This window comes from Sciurus carolinensis, chromosome 1 (genome assembly GCF_902686445.1).
Source record: "Sciurus carolinensis chromosome 1, mSciCar1.2, whole genome shotgun sequence".
Lineage (NCBI taxonomy): Eukaryota > Metazoa > Chordata > Mammalia > Rodentia > Sciuridae > Sciurus > Sciurus carolinensis.
Window position 1 is genome coordinate 32930694 of NC_062213.1, and position 24588 is coordinate 32955281.

Genomic DNA, 24588 nt, shown 5'->3' on the forward strand with positions numbered 1-24588 from the left:
TTGTAGGTGTACTCTACACTTTTAGTTCTGTTTTTCATGTACCACTATATAATTTTAGTAGGTTTCCTTATTGTAGGGCTTAGAGAACAATAGGGAAGTTTATTTGATACATCATAAACAATTTAGAACCTAATCCCATATGGAGTTCCTGGATAATTTCAAGGAGATGTGATTCCATTGTGGATGCAGGTGGTAGAGATGTCTGGAAATATCACATAAACTTATATCCTCCCTTGTTGAAAAGATGGACCCATGTTGCATATTGTATTCCATGACCACCTCCTCAGAGTTGATTGGGTGTTGAGTTCTCACAAGATTCTTTTTGTTTTGAGTTTTTTTTTTTTTTTTTTTTGGTACCGAGGATTGAACTCAGGGGCACTCGACCTCTGAGCCACATCCCAGCCCTATTTTGTATTTTATTTAGATACAGGGTCTCACCGAGTTTCTTAGCACCTAGCTTTTGTTGAGGCTGGCTTTGAACTCTCAATCCTCCTGCCTCAGCCTCCCGAGTCACTGGGATTGTAGGTGTGCACCACCACGTCGGGCTCACTAGATTCTAGTTTGTTTGTTTGTTTTTTTTTACTTGTAGGTGGATATGATATATTTATTTTTTTTTTATGTGGTGCTGAGAATTGAACCCAGTGCCTCCCACATGCTAGGCAAGTGCTCTACCACTGAGCCACACCCTCAACCCGCTCACCAGATTCTTGATCCAAGGATTGTTCTTCCATGGGCAGATGATCTGGGTCAATCAGATACTCTCAATTAGAAATAAGAGAGATATTCTCTGGGCTTAATGACCAAGCAGAATTACAGCCTCATTGAAATCAGAAGAACAAAAGCCATGAGCAAACTAATGGTAAATAGAGAAGCTAGTCATAGACAGGAGAATAAATAATAGTCACAAACAAAAGTAGAGGTCAAAGACCTTAGTAAGCAGGAATAGTTAAACTTGTCTGCTGACTTTCTACTACTGAGTCCTGTACCCATGAAGACTGGTCTGTGAATATCTAGGGAGCCACTTTCTTGATCATTACTATCTCTTTTTTGAGTTTGATTGGATCAGTTTTAATTTCTGATGACTTAGAGAGCCTTGACTAGAAAGAACATTACCATTGAATGAACATCAAATATTTTGCTGGAAATTTAATTATTTTTCTCATTCAACCCTCACTAAAACACTAAAAAACATATCACTCCTATTTTACAAAGAAAAGGAAAAGTAAATGGGAAGGGTCTGCTCTATGTTTTAGTTTTGTCCACAGCTGGAAGAACTTGGATTTACAACTGAGGACTGTCTTCCTCCACTGGGCTCAAAGAGAGTTTCTTCTCAGTGACTGGCAAGTTTCCTCTACAAACATAAATGCTTTTGTTTTCTTAATAATTGACACCATGCCCAGAATCCCTTTAGGATAGTGGAGCTTCCTCACCTCTAACATAATGATGCCAAAGCTGATAATACAGGCCTATACTTCATGCAAGATTGTAAATCTGAAGGTGATATGTACAGGGTCTGAGAGACATAATTCATAAGTGAATCTTTCTTAGTCTGTGGATTATTTGAAGGAAACAGACTTTTCAATAATTCCTAGGCATACTGAGGGTGGGGTTATGCTGTGTCTGGCGTACCAGAGAACTCAAATATCTAGAATATAATTGTTAATTATGTGTATCAACTTGGCTAGGCTAAGATGCCCAGTTGTTTGGTCAAACACTAGTCTAGATGCTGTGAATACATTTTTTAAAACATGATTACCATTTAAATCAGAGTATTTGTAATAAAAATGATGCCTCTCCATAACGTGAGTAAGTATTATCCAACCAATTGAGGGTCTTACAGGAAAGGACTGAGGGTTCCCAAAGAAAAAGGAATTTGGTTTCAAGATTGCAACATAGAGAACATGTCTGAGTTTCTAGCCTGCCTTGCCTGGCTTGTGGAATTTGTATTTAAGACTGCAATATCAGTACCCAAATACCCAGAATCTTGCTTTCTGGATTTCAGACTTGCCAGTTTCCACAATCACATTAATCAATTTCTTAAAATCAGTCAATTGATCAATCAATCTGCCTATCTATTCATTCATCCATGATCCACTCAATTAGGACCTATGATGGGCAGAAGGATAAAAGACATAAGTGTGTATGTATGTGTACACATATCTGTACCTCTATTTTTACCTATTTTACTCATGTTTATATCTATATCAACATATCCTAATGGGTCTATTTCTCTGGAGAGCCCTGATATGTTGGGCTTGTTGAGATTGTTGGAGGAGTATAATTTGACTCAAGAGATGCTAAAAATAAACTACAATTTCAAATTTCCATTCAGTCTTTTTAAAAGTAAAGATCCTCAGTGAATAGCACTTTTCCCAGCAGATTATCTTCATGAATTATTGAAATACAAACATAGGATCAGTGTCTAGACTGAAGGAGAGGATAGAGCTAAACAGCTGTACAACCTGTCCAATTTTGGAGAGTTTTGAAGAACAGGACACAAGATGAGGGTTATACAAACAACCTGCAAAAGATAAGGCAGAAGGTTTGGAAACATATTGAGAGGCCCGAGTCTGAGAAAGAAATCCCCTGTTGTGGGGAATTAGACATAAATTCCTAGAAAGAGTGGTATCTGATACTGAATTTGAGTTGTTTCCTGTACTTTGTAGTAACCACTTTTACCACTTCTTCTTACCCTCCATAATTCAGTAAAGTGAGTCACACCCATAATATTGTTTTGGTTGTGTTCCAGGGTCAAAAGGAAACAAGCTGAGGTTTCCAGCTTGAAGCAAAGCTAGGTAGCAAGTGAGGCATCCCCCTGGTACTTTACTGAGGAGCATGTTGAGGGATGATCATGGCACAGCAGAGCCTGAGTCACTAACAGTTATTCTTAAGAGTGGCAGTAGTTTAAATTTACCTCTGCTGGAGAGAAAACAGTTTAGAAAGATAGCTGTCTAAGGAATACTGATAGTTGCTGAGAGCAAGAATCAGGAGCCAGACAATCTGGGGTCAAATCCTCAATTCACTGTTTACTGTTTACTGCCTCTGAGAATCAGTTTTCCCATATGTGAAACTGGGTAATTGAAAAACATGCCTTCAGTGTTTAAAAAACAAGTGCATGTAAAAGCATGCAGCTTATTACTCAGAGCGTGGAAAAACTCAAATAATAGATACATCATCATCAATCTATTAAAGAGAAGCCCTTGGGTTCTTTAATGTGGTTTACAAATGCCATTTAATAACTGGTATATGTGCTTGCTGAGCTGCAAAAGTTTGTTTTCCTCTGAAAGTCAACGTTTTTGACTCAACAGCATTATGACTTATCCCTTCACCTATAGGAATCATGGTCCCTGACATTTTTTCCCATCCCTTTTCTTCACCTTTTAAAAAGGTGTTTGAAAACATTTTTAAAGAGTGGTTTGGAGTTTTAAAAAAGTATAATTTGATGATAAATGTTAAGGTTAGCACACCCTATACCCCTACTTTTCCAAAAGTTTTTACATTTAATTCCTGTTGTTTAGGTTGCTTCTGTTTTTATTTTTATTTTAAAAGCATTTTCAAGAAATTGCTCTTCAAAATATCTTAAGGCACTTGGAGAATTTAAAGCACTATTCATATTTTTTCCCTTTTTTAGATAGAATTACATGTTCAATATTAAATTGTTTGAACAATACATAAAAACAATAAAATTAAGATGAAATCACTTATCACAAGCCCACCACCCAGAGGAAACTATTATTAAATAATATACACACCCCAGACACTGAATATAATTTTCTAATTACAGATTCTTGAATTATGTTGCCAGGTGTTTTTTTTTTTTTCTTGATAGTTTTATTTTAGTAGGATGATAGTATCATTTACCACATACCATATTTAAAATACAAGAAAAGATGAATAAAAAATGTTAAGGACTTTTTTCTTTTTCTTTTCTATAGCATAATATATACAAAGTATTTTCCACTGTATGATTTTCAGGGAAAGCTAATGAGGACAGCATCGAGGCTTTCTGATTCTAGACATAATCTTAGGACACTTCAGGAAAACATGCTCATGTTTTCATGGAGGATGCTGGGTGCATTGGCCTCATTCTATTTCCCAATGGTGCTATGAACAGCAGGATCTGACTCTAGGCACATGCACTGGAATCCAGTGAAAGAGTTCAGGTCAGGTTGGCAAGAAAGAAGAAACAAAACAAAACAAAATGGCAAAAAAACTAGCTGGGCATGGTGGTACACGCCTGTAATCCCAGTGGCTCGGGATGCTGGGACAGGAGGATCAAGAGTTCAAAGCCAGCCTCAGCAAAAGCGAGGCATTAAGCAACTCAGTGAGACCCTGTCTCTAAATAAAATACAAAATAGGGCTGGGGATGTGGCTCAGTGTTCAAGTGTCCCTGAGTTCAATCCCTGGCACCCACCCACCACCAAAAAAAAAAAAAAAAAAATAGGCAAAAAAGCTGAAGCATGCCTTTAAGATACAAGGGTTGTGAAAAATTAATATAGAATTGAGATTTTCTTTCACTTTTAAACTGGCAAAGATCTTAAAATAATAATAGTTGGGGAAGTAAGGTCAACTAGCTTTCTTATATACTGCTGGAGGAACTGTAATTATAAATCGCCTTTCTAAAAGATGATACAAGATATTTGAATTTATAAAATCGAATAAGAATACTTACTAGAACATCATTCATAGAGGTAAATAAAACAAAAACAGCTGACCAGCAATAGGGAAATAAGGAACTAGTTAAATACTTAGGATATCACACAATAGAATATTTTACAATCATTAAAATTCATGTTTTTACAATGAAGTGGAGAAAAAAGTAAAGTGGAGAACCATACTGTCATACTAATTTTGAAAGACAGATACACAATTGTGCTTTATCTATACTTGCACAGGTATATGAAATAATTGTTAACTTAAAATATTTCTAAGTTAAACAACCTCTTTTGCCTGTCATTCCACAGGCCAAAATGTTCCATCCCCTACTTTTTCAATATTTACAAAACAGCACCCCTATTACTCATTGGCTCAGAATGCCAAAATCCCAAGAACTGCTCTTGATTATTTCCTTTCTTTTACCTTCCAAATTTGGTATATCAGCTAGCCCACTGTCACTTCCCAAATGTATTTAAATTCTGTCCACTTTTTTCCATCTCCAGGGCCAGAATTCGATTTCAAGTTCCCATTGTCTTTTGCCTGATCTTGTCCCTCTCCAGTCAGTTTGGTCATAGAGAAGATCATGCCATTCCTTTTGCATTCATTTGCTGTTGCTGGGTAACAAATTACCATGAATTTAGTGGCTTAAAAACAACACACATTCACTGTCTCACCACCACTTTTGTGGGTCAGGAGTGCAGGCATGTCTTTGCTGGGTTCTCTCTTCAGGGTTTTAATAGATAGAGATCAAGGTATTGGCTCAGACTGCAGTCTCAGCTGAGCCATGGGGTCACTGGCGTGCATCATTTTCTTTTGTTCTTTTCGTTGTAGAACTGAGGCCTTCAGCAACTAAAGGCCACCTGCTGTTCCCTGTCATATGGGCTTCTCCACATGACAGCTTGTTTCTTCAAGCCAACAGGAAGGAAAACTCTGAATCACTTTGACTTCTGTTTTTGACCTCTAGACGCCCTTTTAAAGGGCTCATTTAATTACATCAGTCTCACCCAGGATAATCTCTTTCTTGAATAATTTTAAGTCAACTGGGGGTAGGACCTTAATTATATTTCTGAAATCTTTTCACCTTTGTCCCATGACATAATCAGGAATATATATTTTCATGTTCGCATTCCCATTCCCTTTCAGTTTCCAGGGAAAGATTATACAGGGAATATGTATCAGAAGATGGGAATCTTGACAGCTATAAAGGACTGTATATTTGTATTGTCCCAAAATTCAGATATTGAAACCTTAACTATGCGAGGGGTATTATTAGCGGGGGGGGGGGGTCTTGAGGAGATAATTAAGAGTTATATTTGGTCATGAGAGTGAAACCCCATGATGGGATTTATGCCTTTATTATATTAGATGAAGGGACAGTCCTTGTTTGTAAAGATATAAGGAAATAGTTCTCTAAGACCATGTCTTTTTTTTTCTTTTTTCCTTTTTCTTTTTTTACAATGCTGGGAATCAAACCCAGGGCCTAACCCATGCTAGGCAGGTGCTCTCTACTAATCCAATGCCATTCTTAAAATTCTTCAGTAGCTTCTCATTGTGTTCTTAGGAAACTCCAGACTCCTATTGCCTTAGAGGTTCCTGCATGATCTGGTCCTTTCCTGCCTGCCTTTGCAAACTTTTTCCTTCAGAGCACTTAGAACTTTTAATTGTCTTGATTTTGTTTTCTTGCTTATTGTTCATTTCCCTGACTAGAATGTAAGCTCAAGGAAAGCAGAACCCTTCGTGTGTGTGTGTGTGTGTGTGTGTGTGTGTGTGTTTACACAACCCAGGACATCACAACATCTAGCATGAAGAAATTGCTCATATGTAATGGGGTCAAAAAATGTTAATGGCAAATAGGCCTTTTTGATATTAGTCTATATGAAACAAATCATATTAGTAAAGTTGGAATAAAATATGAGGACTCTTTATACTTCAGAAACTGAATCACCTGTGAAACAAAGAACTGTAGTCTTCAACAGAGTCTAAAGTAATAGTTTATCAATCTTCTGTTATTTTTGTCCTCACACATACAAGAGAATGCCACCATTAAGATGGCTCCCAAATGCCTTGGTAGCTCCAAAACCTGATGAGTTCCTGTCACTGGAATTATTCAAACATAATTTGACTGATGACCAGCAGTAATGTTTGAGAAGGCATCTGAGCCTTGGATGAGAAATTTGCAAGAAACTATAGTCTAGGCTGTCCTAAACTGTGAGGGTACCAATTGGGGAGCCATAGGCTACATTTGGCTTATGGACAGGTTTTGTTTGGAAGGAACACTATTTTTAAATTGATTTGAATATTTTTAGATAGGGCATCTGCTCTCATTCCCATGGTTGCTGTCACTCCTACTATTTAGAAATGATGGATAGTCTCATTTATAATAGCTTTTGACTCCAAACAAACATATGGTTTCTACTCTTGGACTCTCTAAGGTCTTTTCTGACACCTGAATATAAAGGACAAGGTAATAAGCTAAAAGACTTGTTGGTATGGAGGCATATAAACTTTGCACTAAGAATAATCATGACTGACTGTCTTTCAAATCCTTTCTTTATCCTTTAATCCTGGACATACTAGCCCATGAAATCTAATTCTCATTACTTAAGCTTGTGGCTCACTTTGAAGATTTTATCTGCTATCAAAATATTAACTTAACCTTTCCCAGTAAGAAACTCGATAATAATCCAATACACATGTGGACCAAAAGAAAAAAAATCAAAGAATCTCTTTTTGTTCCTGGTTGAAAAATAAATATGACCCAGTTCAGACATTAGAAGGAAGATATATAAAGTAAGAAGTCTCTCTGATGATGTAAATATTGAATTTGAGCTCAATGTTCTTTTTGATTTCAGACCACTGAGTTATAACTATATTCCATTTTATCAGTGTACAATTTTAAACCAATGTTTTAAACCAATTTAAACCAATGAGTGACTTTGTATCCTACCACCTAGTTTTACCATTTGAGATGTTCACAAAGGGGATGTTGACTTTTTGTCCCCTTCAATAATAAACAGCAACTGGAAAGAAAGAAAACTGTTCATTGTACATGAGGGGGTAACAGTATCCTTTTAACCTGCCATTCAGCTAGCCCCCTTAAATGAAATGAGGCCTCCTCAGCAAAGCCATCAAGCTTGTCTGCAAAGTCCCTTTTCTTATTTGTTTTATTTATAATTTTCTCAAAAATTATAATTTCACCTTTCCCAGTAAGAAATTTGAAACAATACAATTGGTATTTCTTTAAATGCCAATTTTATAGTAATTTCCTAAATTTAATCAAATGAAATCTATAGGGGATTTTTTTTTTTAAATTAAGGACATGTACAAAGTCAGTCTCAATTCAAGGTAGCTATATTTATGTAAAACATCAGGCACCTCCTTTTAATTTTCTGGGGACAGGATCGTCCACAGTTGTGAGATTATATTTTTGAAGACTGTATTTGGGAACAAAATTTAAACTAAAACTTCATCCTGAATATATTCCATCTGGACTATGTAAATATGAATATTAAGTGCTTCAAAATTAGAAGTGGTTTACTCATGAGATTTATTTTTACAGATATTTTTATGCTTTCTAAAAATATTAAAAGGCACTAGTTAGAACTACAATACAGCTATGTTATATGTTGCTGAAAGACAGTGTCTTGATTTTTGAAGTCTTCTGGTTCAATTAACACAAAATATTAGACATAAATCAAAATTAAAATATAATCTCAGATATTCATCAATAATTTTGTTTCATATCCTGAGTTGCCACTGATATAATTTCATGCATTAATAACAATCACTCTGCAAACTCTTAATGGCACAGACTTGCAGAAAAGCAGGCCTGCCTGCCCAGATATCTGATTATTTTTACCAAGTGCCCCAAAACTAGGAGATTAAAAGACACAAGCAGTTAAGACACACAGTACACATGGCTGTGAATCACTAACACCATCATTTATGATAATCTTTTTATTTGGCCCCAATTTTATTTACGATTGGGTAGAATATTTACTTATCATTGGCACTTGTACTTCTTGTTTTGTTAAAAAAGATCTGCATTTAGTTCTTTCCTTCACTACATTCAAGTAGTTAAAATTCTACACAAGAAAACTGAGGCACAGAGTAATCATTGGAATTTTCTCTTTCCTATATATTACTCTCAATTCTGTCAATCTGAAAATTCAGTTAAACAAAACTGCCTGCGCATTCTGGTTAACAGTTTTCCTAAGCTTATGGCTGGGATTTAAGTAATTTGTACCAATATTGAAATACTTATTAGAACTCATAATGAAGCAAAAGTCTAAGCAAGAGCAAGGGATGAAAGAACTCTGCTGGACAGGCCCTTGTCCCTTAAACTTCCCTGGCACTATCCAGAGGGCATGGCTGGTATAGGAACAGGAGCTATGGAGGGGTGCCCTGATGCAAGGGAAGAAACCTTGGGGTGAGGTCCTGGTCCTGCTACTTCTGCTCAATCCTCGACTGGAAAGATCAATCAACTTTTCTAAGCCTCCTCTTCCTCATCTATGAAATAAGCGGCATCGGGCAATGAGTGAGAACCAAATGAACAAGGTGGGTTAGAGGCCTTTGTCTGCTTGAAGGACCTGTTAAATTTTCAAATTAAAAAAATTCAGTGCATTTTTCTCTCCTCTGAAGCCAGAAATCCATCACCTGTATTCCTGGAAGAGGTGATCAAGGATAAGGATTTCCAAAGTTCTATTTCCTTTTTGTTTTGTTTTTATACTATACATAATATTTATACGCAGTGTTGTATTTCCATACATGTATGTATTGTGTAATAATCAAATCAAAGTATTCAGTATATCCATTATCTCATATATTTATCATTTCTTTATGATGTCATATTCAAAATCCCTTTTGCAGTTGTTTTGACATATTCAATACAAAATATTATTAACTATAGTCATCATACTATGCAATGTTACTTCAGAACTTAATTCCTCCTCCTTGACTGTAACTTGGTACCCACTGACCATTGTCTCCCTATCCCTTTTTCTCCCATCGTCCCTAGCATCTGGTAACCACTCCTCTTCTACTTTCTACTTTTATGAGATCAGCTTCCCAATGTTCTATTTCTACTATGAATGAGAAAAGAAAATAACTGAACAATTTTGGTATACATCAGCAGAACTGGACCGTGATGTGAATGATCTTTATTATCTCTTTTATTTAATGATGTTTACTGCTAATTGTTCTGTTGAAGAAAGTCTCAGCCATCGAGATGCACAGGATAGCTGTGGACATTCTCCACCTGCATGAAAGATCTGTGCTTAGCAAAGAGAAGAGGCAGTGGCAGGCAATTCTGAAGGTAGGAATCAAACACCAGTGCGCATATTGGGTTCGTTTGCACAGAGTGAAGACAGGACAGTCACTGTGGGACTAGGAAATTGCAATGCACTGGTAAGTAATTACCCAAACTGAAGAGGTTCTAGAGAGGCCCAGAGAAAGAGAAGAGGGAGTTACCTTTTCCATTGTGAGAGCTGTGAGAGGCCAGAAGCACCTGGCAGGAGGAAACCAAGGTTTGTAGAAGTGAGATGGAGGAGACACCTTCTAAACAGCAACCCTGCCTGGGAGGCATGTTATTAAGTGACTAAACTGTCATCTGGAGAGCTCAAGAAAAAACTCAAGAACAGGTGGGGAAATTTGACCAGTCGGATTAGGGCTTTACCATATTCAACCTATAAGTCTCTACCAGAACAAGTTTAAAAGGCTCAGGTAAGAGGTGGGGATCATCATGTGAAATTTTCACGGGAAGCATTGAGATGGACTATCATAACCAGAAGGCACGCATGGAATAGGAGGAAGGCCCGAGACTTAGAAGATTTTGCATGGGAGATTTTAGCACTACAACACCACAGGCAGTCTGAACAACTGATTAATGAAGTTGTTTATTTGTCAGCTGAAAGACCCATATGGGCCAAATACCATCTCTGGAGATACAGAGATGAACACGATGCAGTCTCTGCCCTGAAGGAGCTCACACACAAGGACACAAGCAAGTATAAAAACAGCAGCTAGCCCATGATAAAGACTGGCACGGGTGCAGGGAAACATAGGTGTGGGGTCACCAATTTCACCTTTTATGCAATCAGGGAAGACTCATCAAAAGAAGTGATGCCCAAACAGCGAATGGACGAATCGTTAGAGGGTGACGAGAGGAGGTGACAGAGAAGGTCTGCAAAGGTCCAGAAGCAAGAAAAAGAGAGCTTAGCAAATAGGGAGGGAATTACCTCAGCATAGCTGGTGGACAGGGAAAGGAAATTGTCAAGAGATGACATGAAAAGATAAGTAGAAACCACATTGTGAAGGTCCTTGTGGACTATGTTCAAAGATTTGGGGAAGCAGCCAGGTGTGCTGGTGCCCACCTGCAATCCCAGCAGCTGAGGGAGGGTGGGTGCTGAGGCAGGAGGATTGTGAGTTCAAAGTCAGTCTCAGCAATTTAGCCAGGCCCTGAGCAACTCGGCAAGACCCTGTCTCCAGATAAAATATTAAAAAGGGCGAAGGGCGAGAGATGTGGCTCAGTGTTTAAGGGCCCCTGGGTTCAACCTCCAGTACCAAAAAAAAAAAAAAAAAAACCAAACAAAAACCAAAAAACCAAAAAAACGGATTTGGGGAATGGGTGGGGGAGAATCACTGAAGGTAAGTAACTTAAGTAAACATATAGGCCCAATGTCCTAATATTCAGATGATGCACTTCTCTTGGCTTTAAAGTTAAGTATTCTGTTAGTAAACATAACAGATACTAGTTCTTCACCACTAAACTTTTACTACCTTGATTAATGGAAAGAACCATCTATTCTGTTAAGTGGGAAACAAAACACCAGCTCCCTCCTCTGCAGGTCGCAGCTAGGCAGTCAGCTGAAGCCCTTCCCACCCTCCCTATGAAATTGATTATTTATTAGTTCTGGAATTTAAGCTTCCTGAGGGCAGGGATCTTCATGATTTGTTAACGTAGATACTTTGATGGATACTTGGTACCAGTTAAGTATTTAACAAATACTTACTGAATAAATTAAATGAATAGAAGTTACAAATGGTTCAGAGAAAGCTTTGCTAAGATTTATATTTTAAAATAATATATGATAAGTTCAAATTATAAAAAGAAACATTGTTAATGCATTTTTCAAAAATCTAAAGCCTTATTCTACACTTTCTACAAGGTTTCCTGTTAACTAGTCTCCTCTGATCTGGTCTCTAACAGTCTACAGCCAGATATGCCACAGATCCCATTTCCAAATATACTCAAGTGTGTACTGAATTGTGATTTCAGCAGGTTATGGAGAATACTTTGAATACTGCTCTAGGAGTTTTATTTGCCACTTTTATTGGACACACCTTGTCCCTATTATGCCTGTGTGGGCATTTACAAGCAAAAGGGACAAGTTCGTTTCAGCCATTATTGGATGCCAGTAAAAGTGACCATAAAAACAAGATAAATGCTGCCTTTCTTCCTGTCTGTTCCTCATGCAGTATAGTTCTGGCTTCTTAAAGAGAAATCAGACCTTATTTGAACAGGGATGTAATGATGCCACCAGACATTTGTAAAGCTAAAAGCTCATTCTGTGCATGCTCCTTTCCAGGAATCTGCTATAATTCTAAAAAAAAGCAAGAGTTGCAAACTGGTGGTCCACAGGCCACACCTGGCCCATACAAAGAAGGCTGTTGTTTTGTCTACATGTTTCAAAAAAGAAACTTTTGGAATTTATTGTTAACTTTCAAAGAGAGGATGTTTTCCACTAAAACCAGAATGCCCGCTCCTGTTGCAAAACCTGGCAGCAATGGCAGGCCTTTCTGCAGGGCCATAGCTTATTGAAACTAAGCCCAAGCTGCCTGTTGGACCAGGCAGGTGCTTTCAGGTTGTGCCATCAATCCCAGGTCACTTTCCCTGTCATGTAGTACGTGCCTCTACAGGCATGGGGGATTGATCACCTTTGAACTGAGGACAGACCGGCTCTGGCTCATTTGTGCCCCGTCTGTTGTTTCAGACTCTTAGCAGCCATGTGAGTCAGTCAGTTTTTTTTACCAGCCTCTTTGAACTTCAATACCAACCTGGGCTGGTATCTCTTATATTTATGTGCTACATTATTTTGTTTTTGTTTTGTTTTTGCCAAACAATATCCTTTGTTTAATTTATTTTTAATTTGTTTGAATTAGTTATACATGAAAAGAGAATGCATTTCAACTCGTTGGACACAAATGGAGCACAACTTCTCATTTCTCTGGCTGTACATGTTGCAGAGTCACGCCATTTGTGCAATCATACATGTACACAGGGTAATAATGTCCATTTCATTCCACCATGCTTCCCACGCCCCTCTCACTCCCCTCCCCTCACTCTCCTCTGCCCAATCCAAAGTTCCTCCATTCTTCCCTAGCCCACCCCCCACTATGGATCAGCATTCGCATATCAGAGAAAACAATTGGCCTTTGGTTTTTTGGGATTAGTTTATATCTTAGCATGATATTCTCCAACTTCATCCATTTATCTTCAAATGCCATAATTTCATTCTTCTTTAAGGCTGAGTAATATTCCACTGTGTATATATACCACATTTTCTTTAATCCATTCATCCGTTGAAGGGCATCTAGGTTGGTCCCATTGTTTAGCTATTGAGAATTGAGCTGCTATAAATATTAATATGACTGGGTCACTGTAGTATGCTGATTTTAAGTCCTTTGGATATAAACTGAGGAGTGAGATAGTTGGGTCAAATGGTTCCATTCCAAGTTTTCTGAGGAATCTCCATAGTGCTTTCCAGAGTGGTTGCACAAATTTGCAGTCCCACCAGCAATGTCTGAGTGTACTCCTCAACTAAATTTGCTCTCAGAAAATATTTTGAACATACTCACACAGAAGGCAGAAAGATGAGAATACAAAGATGTCTCAAAACAGGAGCGATACCTCTCAACTAAATAATAAAGTTCTTCAAATAAAATAGCAGAGAGCTAAGTAGTAGTTGAAGGAGTAGAAGGGGTTTCCAAAGCTTCCCTGAGGGTCTTACTTCATTTCTCCATTCTAGTGTGTAACAAAGAGCCCTATCCCTCACTTCGCTGGTTTCAGGGCCACATTTTATCTTTGCAAGATGAAATAGATCATCAAAAAATTTGATTCTGAGTTCATTTAAAATATGACAAAAAGGTTCTCTTACACAGAAATATTAGCTGACCTATCCCTGTTGAGATTCACTTTATCAGGGTCAAAGAAGAAATCAGCCCTCAAAATAATCAGTTACGTGTCCTTTTAACTGTCAGAGAAAAAAAAAAAAATGAAAGTTTCAACAATCTCACAGAACCTTTTGTCTTATTTCCCCTGGACATTCTGTGTCCTCTTCTGAAATATGTCATCACCATATGAACAGAAGCTTCTAACCTGTGGCCTCCCAGAGTACAGTGCCCCGCAATGCAGTGTTTTCATGTTTCAACATGATGGTGTCTTCCAGTTCATACTTTTAAACAAATCCACCACTTTAAGATTCATTTACCTCTTTTCACAAACCACAGCCTACCAAGCAACTAAAACATGGGGGTTCTTCAGTGGGGCTAGGTAGGATGCCCCATACACCCCTGTGAAATGACCTATGATATCACAAACCTTGAGTTTGTGGTTTTACTTTCCACAATTATACTTAGTTAACTCAGAATCGATTAAACCATGTTGGTCTATCACCTACTGTAACTCTGGGTCCACTATATGATGCCTGAATGTAAAACAGACAAAAAAGGATACTCCTTTTGGTAGATGCATCCTATGTCAGGGAGCTCAGTTTGGTGGAGTTCAGTTTGGATTTTGGCCACAAATGACCTTGGTCAGGTGACTTCCTGAAGGGACTATGCATGCTTATACATGGTGGCTCTGAAGTCCTTGTTCTTGGTCTTAACACTGAACTCTTACAATGGGCAGTCAAGTGAGGAGGAATCTCTAGAATAGAGGTCAACACAGGAAAGCTACATTTGACATACTATAGTAGAGGCTACGATTACTATATAGTCCAGAGTTCTGGAAAAGCTTCACAAAAGAACTCTCGACATTTAGGTTGCAATGAAAAGGATGTGAGAACTCAAGAGAGGACTTCTAAACAGAAGAAAACACTTGAAAAAAGTAGCAGGGCAGGGAATGTAGGTGTATGTATGGGAAACATTGCGGGGTTCAGTATTGTTGGCATGTGTGTGATATTTATTTAAGTAGAAAAAAATAAATAGGAAGGCTCTGTAAGTAGATGCAGAGGACTCTGAAGGTCAGGTTGAGGATTCTGCTTCTCATTCATGGTCACTCAAGTGTTCTTGAGTAGAAGCTAATGACAGAGTCACATAACAGCTAATAATTTTTAAATACTGTGTATCAAGCATTTTGCTATGACTTTGGCATGAGTCATCTCATGTTGAGACAGTCCAAAATATATATATATATATATATATATATATATATATATGATGTTATTGTCCCCATTTTACCCATCAGGAAACCAAGGTTAGAAAGGTTAACATTTCCATGACTGTGTAGGGAGAGCAGGAGTCAAATCCCTTTCTGACTCCAAAGGCCTTAAATACAGGGTTCTCATTCAATAAGCCAGAGCTTCACTTTGGCAATAGTGGATGTTCAGAAGAGGGAAATATTGAGAACAAAGGTATTTGGTGGGGTGCTTGGCAGAAAGTCGGTGCTAAAGAAAATTAGGAATTTTAGGGACAGTTGAACTTGATGGTTTAGAGGAATGCTCAGCTGACAGTATCAGGTAGGTGTCATGGTTAAGCAGCTAGCAGATATGTCACAAATGGAAGCCACACACCAAAGATGGCAGAACCAAGAGACAGAGAGAGGATGATGACTTTGTGGAACCATAGTTTTTTACCCCTGACCATTTTACATGAGTATAAAGGCTTAATTTTTCTAAATACTGGACTTAGGTCTGTGTTACCAAGAGCTAATCCTACTTCATTTGATATATGCATTATACAAATTTTCACTTCAATAATGGGAAAATGCCATTCTATCATCCTGTTTTCATTGAGATCTGTATCTTACAGAAATATGGTTGAGGAGTTTCTACCATTCCATTCTGGTTCTGCTGCTGCATTCAAAGAGGGTTTCTTGCCCACCCTACCATAAAATGCTAGTCCAGGTAAAGTTGAAATAACCTAGCCAAGAGGTTTTAGAATGATTCACTCCAAGTTTAGGCAAGGAGAACATTTGCAACTAAAAAAAATGGTAAATCAGAAGCATTCAAAATTCAAAGTACCTTTGTTGCTGGGAAGAAAGCTTAGGAACAAAGTTGATTTTTACATTTAGAGACATGAGAGTTGGTCATCCTAGTTTTCTAAAAAGAGATATCAAAAGAAATCTATTGCTAACGAAATAATGTGAGATTCTGGGCTTTGTGAAGATCAAACTAAAGACAGGGTGATTTAACTGGCCAGAAATCCAATCTCACTTCCTCAGGATCATTAGGAAGAAAAGCCGGAGTCTGGACTGCAGATGATGGTATGATACGGTTAAGAGAATTTACTGTCCCGTCCTCAGGTGATTTGTAGAGTGGGTACCCAGTGCTGGGAGCCACACCATGAAAGGGACAGTGAAAAAAACAGAAGCCATCAGAAAGCAACCAGGCTGAGGTTCAAGTGAGAGAACTCGGAATGTTAGAGGAGACCCAGAGGGAACATAAGTTACTATTCTCCTAACTAGTTGACCTTTACTAACTTTTGTCCTACAATCTATTTTCTTTTCATCATCCAGAATGAGTTTCTTATATCATGAATCAGGTCATTCCTCTGATTAAAATACTTCAGTAGTTTCCTCTTGTAATTTGGAATAAAATTCATGCTCCTCCCCGCACCTGCGTTAGTCTTTCTGCATGCACCTTGATTTCAACCATCTGGGTTTGTCTCTTTTTTTTTTTTTGGTACCTTGATATTTCAAATTCATTTCCACTTCTGTGTCTCTGTTCTTGCACTTCTCCTAGACATTCAAACACCTGATTTTTCAGTATTATTTTCCAGAAAAGCCTGCCCTACACATTTTTTTTTGGAATCAGAAGTGGTTTTGTTTCAGATCTTTGTTCCTCCCCTTAAGATCATTCCTCCTTTGCCTTGTAAGAGAAGAAGCTACTGGAGAGCTCCCGTAGGATCACGATAAACTAATCATGAAACATTTTGTACAGGGCCTCTAATTTTATGTTGTCACAGTGCTCCATAAACCTCAGTTCTCATTACTATTTAATGTATATATCATCATGTTAATTACTTTATGTATCTATGTTTTTCCTATATTTATTGTCTATTGACACCCAAAAGAATATGAATTCTATCAGTGAAGAGCTCTCGAGAGCTTCTAAGTAGGTACAAAATAAATAATTTGACATTTAATTTAATAGGGAAAAAACAAGAAGATAAAGCAGGAAGAAGGGATTTTTTCAGTAGTCTAATCCTGAACCTTCCACTATCCGTGTCACCATGGTCACTATCAGGGCCTGGGTTTTCTCTTTAGTATGGCTCTGGACTCTTTACTACAAATTTGCTTGTTTTATAAGGTTATGTGTAAAGCAGGAAAAGCACGTGTCAGGCAGTAGAGGGCAGCAGCGTGTTGACAGAAGCACCTGCCGCTCTAAATACCCAAGGGTCCTCTAAATGAACGATCTTCCTACTAAAGGAATCACCTTGTATTTAAATTTCCCATTAAGACATTACATCTTGTGAGATAAGGAAAGAACTGATGTCTTCAGAGAAATAAATTGTAGACTATCCTTTTCATTTCTGTAAAAATGTAATTTTCAATTCAGGGATGAAGGAAAACTGTTGCCTTCTGATTTCATCCAGGTGTGAAGTCAGGAGAACCAGAAGAACTAGATGAATTGTGTTGATGGGAGTCGGGTCTCTAGTCCCTAGCTGTGTGCTGTGCACCAACTGTGTGAACTTGGGAGGCTGGGAACAAGCAGTAAAAGGTAACTTATCCATATTTAAACTGCTTATAAACTTGAGTTAGAGAGTAAAACACCAAGCAGTAAGAGATTAAGTAATATGCTTAGAACCATGCAGCTAACAAGACAAGCCGATAGGAAGGTTTCAATTATTTTTTAATATAATAAGTAATTTCTTGGTTTAAAAGTAACCAATGAACTTCTTGTCAATAAACAAAAATCAAGAACCTAGGAATATTTTTCTCCTTGCTTAAAAAGTCAGATCTTTAAGTATAAGGTTCAGTATTCAGTTAACACAGTATCTGGCAGTTCCCAAGGAAACTCAAGACAGTTCAGGAATCCTCTGAGAAGACTGAATTTCTGCTCCATCATTCTGCTTTCTTTCTTTTTTTTTTTTTTTTTTTTTGTTTATATTTAGAACAGTGTTCAGTCGGCCTTACTTCATGGGTCTATCATTCTGAGTAATTTCTCATCTAAATCTTATGGCTCTCTTCTCCCATCTCAGCCATTTTCCCTTCTTATTCCCTCAGCTCAAAAGTAGTAACTACACTCAGCAATTCAGGCATTAGTGTTTCCATCTGGATACCAAGAAGAAAGGGGAAACGTGCAGGGAGAAGACACAGAGAGGTTTCCGAGTAGGGGGAGAGGAAAAACCAGACTGTAGAGTTGGCCTTGGCACAGCAGCAGCCAAGTGTGTGCATACAGTCAAACAAACCCCGCAGATGATTACAAATCAGTCAATTTGGTCTGGTAAGGGAAATGCAGCCTATTATTTGAGAACACTCTTTTTTAAACTCCATCTTAAAAGAACAACCTATGTAAAGCTTCCTTTTTATGTTCAAATATAATTACAGCCACGAGAACAAAGCTTTCTCTAGATGCCTAAGCCTCAGCTTCAAGTGGGCCAATACTGCTGCATAGACTTTGTACTGTATATTCCTTGTTCGGTTACCCTCCCACGCACCTAGAAGATAGTTTCACACACCTTTCTCTTTCCTAAAAGTTCCAATAAACTCTGTCCTTCTTCATTGAAGATCTTGCCTCTTAATTTACTGGAAAAAAATAAACAGAAGCACCCAGAGACTTACACAGACTCTCAGTACAACATCAACCCACCTACCAGCATCTGCACCCACTGATTTCTCAAACACTATTTTAAGTTTATTTATCCCCATTTTCTGACCACTCCTTGTACTGATCCTTTTCACAGAAATTTTTCTTTAGATTTTCTATACTTGCTGTTTCTAAGTCCTTCCTCCCATTCTTTCTCTTACATCCACTCCCTTTGGACATGAAGGCCCACTTCTACACTGAACTCTTGTCAAAGCACCAATGATCTCTGCCTTGACAAAATCACAGTTACGTCAGTTTGCATTCAACACATTGTTCACTCCCTCTTCCAAATGCTTTCTTCACTGGACGCCAGGGCATCACAATCTCCAGGGTCTTCTCCTACTCCACTGGTTGATCCTTCTCTGTCTCTTTTGCTAGGTCTACTTTTCACCATCATTGGAGACCCTAGGCTGAGGTTCTTGGTCATCTGTTTATGCTTCTCCTTTGGTGAGTTCATTCATGGATTTTATTGCTGTCCATATGTTAAAGACTCCTAAATTAATTTTTCCAGCAGATTTTCCCCCATAGTCCAGATTCATATTGCCAACAAGCTTATTCTGTAAATCTCTACTTGGAAATCTAACTAACATAAGAAACTTAACATGTTCAGAAATTAATTCCTAAATTCTCTGAATACCTACTCCACTCTCATTGTTCTCAATTTATTTGAGGGCAAATCCATTATTTTCTCAGTTCAAACACCTTAGAGGAATACTTGACTCCTTCTCTTTTTTTCATGTTCTCTCTACTTTTTCACAGTCCACGTGGTAATCACCAGGAAATCAGTTGACTACCTTTAAATTACGTATGAAATGTGACCACGTCTCACCTCCATCACCACCCTCATTTCCCATCTGAATCATGGCTATAACTTCCTAATTAGTCTTTCCGCTTCCAATTTTGTTGGTATAACAGTCTATTCTCCACATTCAAGTCAGAATAAGTCTTTCAAAATGTGAGACATATTTTGTCAATTTTTTGCTCAAAATCACTTATCATTTTTCATTTCACTTGGAGTAAGAACTGTACTCTTATATTTCAAAATAAAAGCTTCTAAATATATGATCAGGCCTCATTCTCCCTCTAAACTCACCTCCCACTTTTTTCTGCTTTTGTTCCTTTCATTCCAGTTACACGTATGTAATATTTCTGAAACATTCAAAGAAAGCTCCTGCCTTAAATTCTGTCTTCCCTCTTCATGGAATTCTACTTCCCCAGATAGCTGCACTGCTAACTTCTTAGCTTCCTTCAAGTCTCTATTCATCTTTAACATTTCTTTTTAATTTAAAAAAAAATTTTTTTTAGTTATACATGAAAGTGGAGATCTTTAACATTTCTTAATGAGGCTAACCCCTTACCATCACTGAAGAAAAATGGGACATACCTGATATTCCTAATTTTCTTTACCTAGCTTGATATTATTGTTTTTATATTATATTTATCAATTTATCAAACTATATACTTATTTCACTTAATTTACTAAAAAATATACTATGTATCATGTTCATTCTTTGTTATTAATTTTTTGCCTTCTTCTGATGATATGTTTGCCCCATGAGGTACTGATTTTAATTACTATAGCAGGTAGAATGGTAGATAAGGAAGTGATATAAAATTTAAAAAGAACACTGAATTCTTTGAATTTTTTTTCTTTTTTTAACATTTCTTTCATTTGTAGATGGACACAATAATTTTTTTTTTTATTTTTATGTGGTGCTAGGATCAAATCCAGTGCCTCACACATGCTAGGCAAACACTCTGCCACTGAGCCACAACCCCAGCCCCAAGACCACTGGATTCTACCTGGGAGAGAAGGTAAGTTCAATTTTGTTAATGGGTATATTCCCAGTAAATTAGTTTGGATAAAAGTTGCCTGAGGTTATAGGAAAAGAAAATGAGTAAGAGAACACATGATACACTGAGTTACAACAAATGAGGTGGGCTTTAGAAATCCCATTAGAAGAATGGACTTGGCATGCTAACTTGTAATTTGGACAGAATGTTCCTAGAAGTAGCCTAGTCCTGGAATTATGATCCACAAACCAAAACCATGACCACAGTTGCTGCAGTGGATTGGAAATGATAATAGTCTCCATAGTTGAATGAGTGACTTAATCCCAGTAAAGTAGAACATGAAAAAAAACCATATTATTCAAGTTGGGTTTGTAGAGGCAAAAAGGATTTTCTAATTAACATAACAATCCCATTATCTTTTGTTTCCTTATATGTTTCATTTTAATTTCCGTCAAAGTTACACAAGAACTAAAGAAGATAATCACCAGTTCTCTAAAACTTTTCATAGAATAAACAGTTCATCCAAACCTTTCTTTTTTCTCACTCCCCACTCTTCATTCTCTACTGCTCCAACCTATCTTATCAATTACCCTTTTGGGGATTCCATTTACTTTTTCCTTATGAACATCTTCTATTTCCTGGATTCCATATCCCATTATTTTCTCTTATTAGTGATCACCCAAGAAATTTAGGCACAAGAGAAATTGTCTTAAATGCACATATGTAAAATGGTTTTATTCTACTCAGAAATTTCTTTTTTTTAGGTGAACATAATAAAAAAAGGCTAGATGTAAATATACATAATCTTTTGTTACTATATTGGGAGAGAGATATTGGATATTTTTATGTTCTTTAAATCATTCTGTATCTTCACATTTTTCTACAAATAGTATAATCAAATAGTAAAGTTGTAAAAATAAAAAAATAGAGATACTGGGTGTAGGTTAAATAGGAACTCTACTCAGAAATTTGATTTATAATTTTAGTAAAACTTTTGATAGGAAATAATTTGCCATTAGAATTTTGAAGCCATACTCCATTATTTTCTAGTGTCTAGTATTGCTGTAAAGAAGTCTTATGTCATTTTAATTCTTTCTCCATTAAACAAATATCCTCCTGGAAATCTGAATATCTTTTATTTGGCACAAATCTTCCGACATTTCATAATGTGCTGTTAGTTAGCTTTTCATCACTGTGACCAAAATACCTGACAAGAACAACTTAGAGGAGGCTAAGTTTATTTTGGCTCACAGTTTCAAAGGGTCAGTTCATGAAAGGCTGACTCCATTGCTCTGGGACCAAGATGAGGCAGAACATCATGGTGGAAGGGCATGGCAGAGGAAAGCTGCTCCCCTCATGGTAGCCAGAAAGCAGAGAGAGAGGGTTGGGGGAAGTAGGCACAGGAAGCTGAACCCTTTCAGAGCATGCCCCAGTCACTCATCTCTCCCAGGCTTGCCCCATCTACTTACAGATACCCCCCAGTTTGTCCATTCAAACTTGGATGCAGTTGAGTATGTTACATCTACTGCAATCTGAATCTTCCTGCATTAACACAGGAGCTTTTTTGGAGGACACCTTATATTCACACATAACACATGCCTACATCTACAACTGAGTACACTTTTATTCATGTAGCTGAGTCCTTTCAACCTAGAAACTCTTATCCTTCAGTTCCATGAAAATTTCTTGCATTATTTCTTTAATTTTTTTCCCCTCTCTTTTTTCTCTGGCATTTATTTCTAGAATTCCTGTGTGGATAGACTTCTGTGGCTGGCTCTCTAATTTCCATATAATTTTATTATTTTTAATACTTTTATTCTCCTATCCTAATTTCAGGAGGATTTCCTTAAAGTCCAGCCAGTGTTTACTGTGTTTTTCATTTATGCAAATATATCTTCAATTGCTCATATTTGTTTTGTTTTCTGGATTATTTCTTTTTGTATCACTCTATTCTGGTTTCATAATTGATTTTGTTCTTTTGAGAATATTAAGAATGTTTTTAGAAGACTTTTTTTCTTCCCACATATATTCTGTTCCTTATATGTTTTCTATTTATTCCTTACTATGTGCTTGGTTTGGTCAATATTCTCATATCAGAGCTTTCTTTAATAGCTTTTCCTCTTTAAGAGTGAAGCTCTAAAAGCAGGTTGGAAATGAGACTTGTTGACTGAGTCTTTACTATAAAATGTTCTTGTTGAGCTGATTTTTAGGAGAATTCCTAATATCAGTTACTTTAGGTCTCCTGGGCCAATCTACTTTTAAAATAGATTTTAAATGTTCTCTTTTGTTACTGCATTCTGAAATACTCAATATTACCAATTGCTTTTAGGAATTCTGCACTATAAATGTGGTGCTTCTCAGTTTTCCCACTGTTAGCCTTAGATTTCTTGAAACTATTAAACTATTTGCTTTTCAATTTCCAATGTTTTGCTGCTGTTATCTCCTCCTGTGTGGTTGGTCCTCTTAGCCTATGCCTCCTTCTTGAGAAAATCCTTTTACTGTTGTTTTAGTTGAGTATAGAAAAGGAACATAGCTTACTGGATGTATTTAATCTTCCATTTTTTACTGGAAATCTTAAGATCAATGAAGTGCTTAAGAGAATCTAATTTACTACATTAATAAGTTCAATTTATTAATTTTAGAGGGCTATTTAAGGGTTTAGCAATGACTGGCTTTTTATATTTTTAAGTTGATCTCATCAGCCATTTAAATTATTTTGTTAAAAATTATATAAATATAGTTTGAAATGTATAAACAAGTTTAACTAGGTTTACAAATGAATGTAAATTTTGGAGGAATTTATTAATTTCTTTGGCAAATATACTGCTAGACCTAAAAGGAATAAAATATGTAATGACTGGCTGGATTTGCTCATTATCTCCATCTATTACTAAAATGTTTTTTAGATAAGCCAAATGTCTCTATGTTTCTCTCTTCCTTCTTGATTTTCTCTAAGAAACCTCTTATTTGTGTCATGGTCTCTTCAATAGTGACTAAGTCACAGACTTCTCCAAAAATCTCAACACATGATAAATGAGTGATTCCTTAATGAAATAAGGTTGCTGGTCAAGTGATAAGTTTCAGTTACTTATTTTTTAATGATAGGAGATACAACACTGCTATTGCTTGGGCATTTTTTTTTTTCACTATATATAGAAACTGGTATTTTCTCCTTAATTTCATTATTAAGATTTACTCATGAACTCAATAATAAATTAGCCTGTTTATATTTGCAAAGGCTAAGTTTAAAGTTTTTTTAAAAAGTCACAGAAATATTTCAGTTTTATTCATTATGCTAGTTAACCAGAACAGAATAAATAAAGGAAGCAAAACCTCCTTGTCCCCAGGTTTGCTATTTTTAGCTGCCACACAAAACAAGTGCTTTGCTTTTAGCTTATTATTAACTCCCACATATTATTATGCCTCTACATAATCTTATTTAACCTAAAATGTTCTGGTTATTTTTATGTCTGTTCAAGTATACAGAATTTGACCAACACTTGTTTTTCTTTACATATGTGCTCATTTAAAAAAATTATCCACCAGTCTTGCTATCTTTCTCCACTTCCCAGTCTGGAGATTGATCCCAGGGCCTCTTGCATGCTAGGTAAGTGCTCTACAATTGTCCTACATTCCCAGCCCTTGCTGTCTTCTTTTATTCATTATTTTTATAAACTATGTAATAGCTTTAGAAAATTTACCAGTTAAACCATCTAATGTTTTCCTCATACTAGCCTTTCTTATAAGAATCTCTACATTGTTCTCATAATAAATAAAGGTGACATGAAATGTAATATAATTTCATTTTATTCATCTACTCTCATGTTTGGAATGAAAAAAAGATACTTGCCTCTAGAAGTTTCTACTAAGGAAATAGGAAATAAAAATAAGAAAAATCAAGCAGTGTTAATAGAAATAAGATAAATGTTTAAATTTAAAAAAATCCAAACCATGGAATGAAAATATTACAGATAGCACATATACTAATACTGTTTTTTAAAGCCAAAAGTTGACAATTTCTGATACTTTACTTCATAGAAGGTCTGCTATACAAATATCCAAATCAGTTTTTTACATTCTGTTCTATTTGGTTAATTTCTACACTTTAGTA

At 36.7% G+C, this 24588-nt stretch overlaps 1 protein-coding gene across 5 annotated transcripts in view; it reads right to left on the reverse strand.

Moving 5' to 3' along the window:
- The window catches only part of Oxr1 (oxidation resistance 1), a 420876-nt gene that overhangs the window by 132657 nt on the left and 263631 nt on the right, over positions 1-24588 (reverse strand). The window lies entirely within an intron of this gene.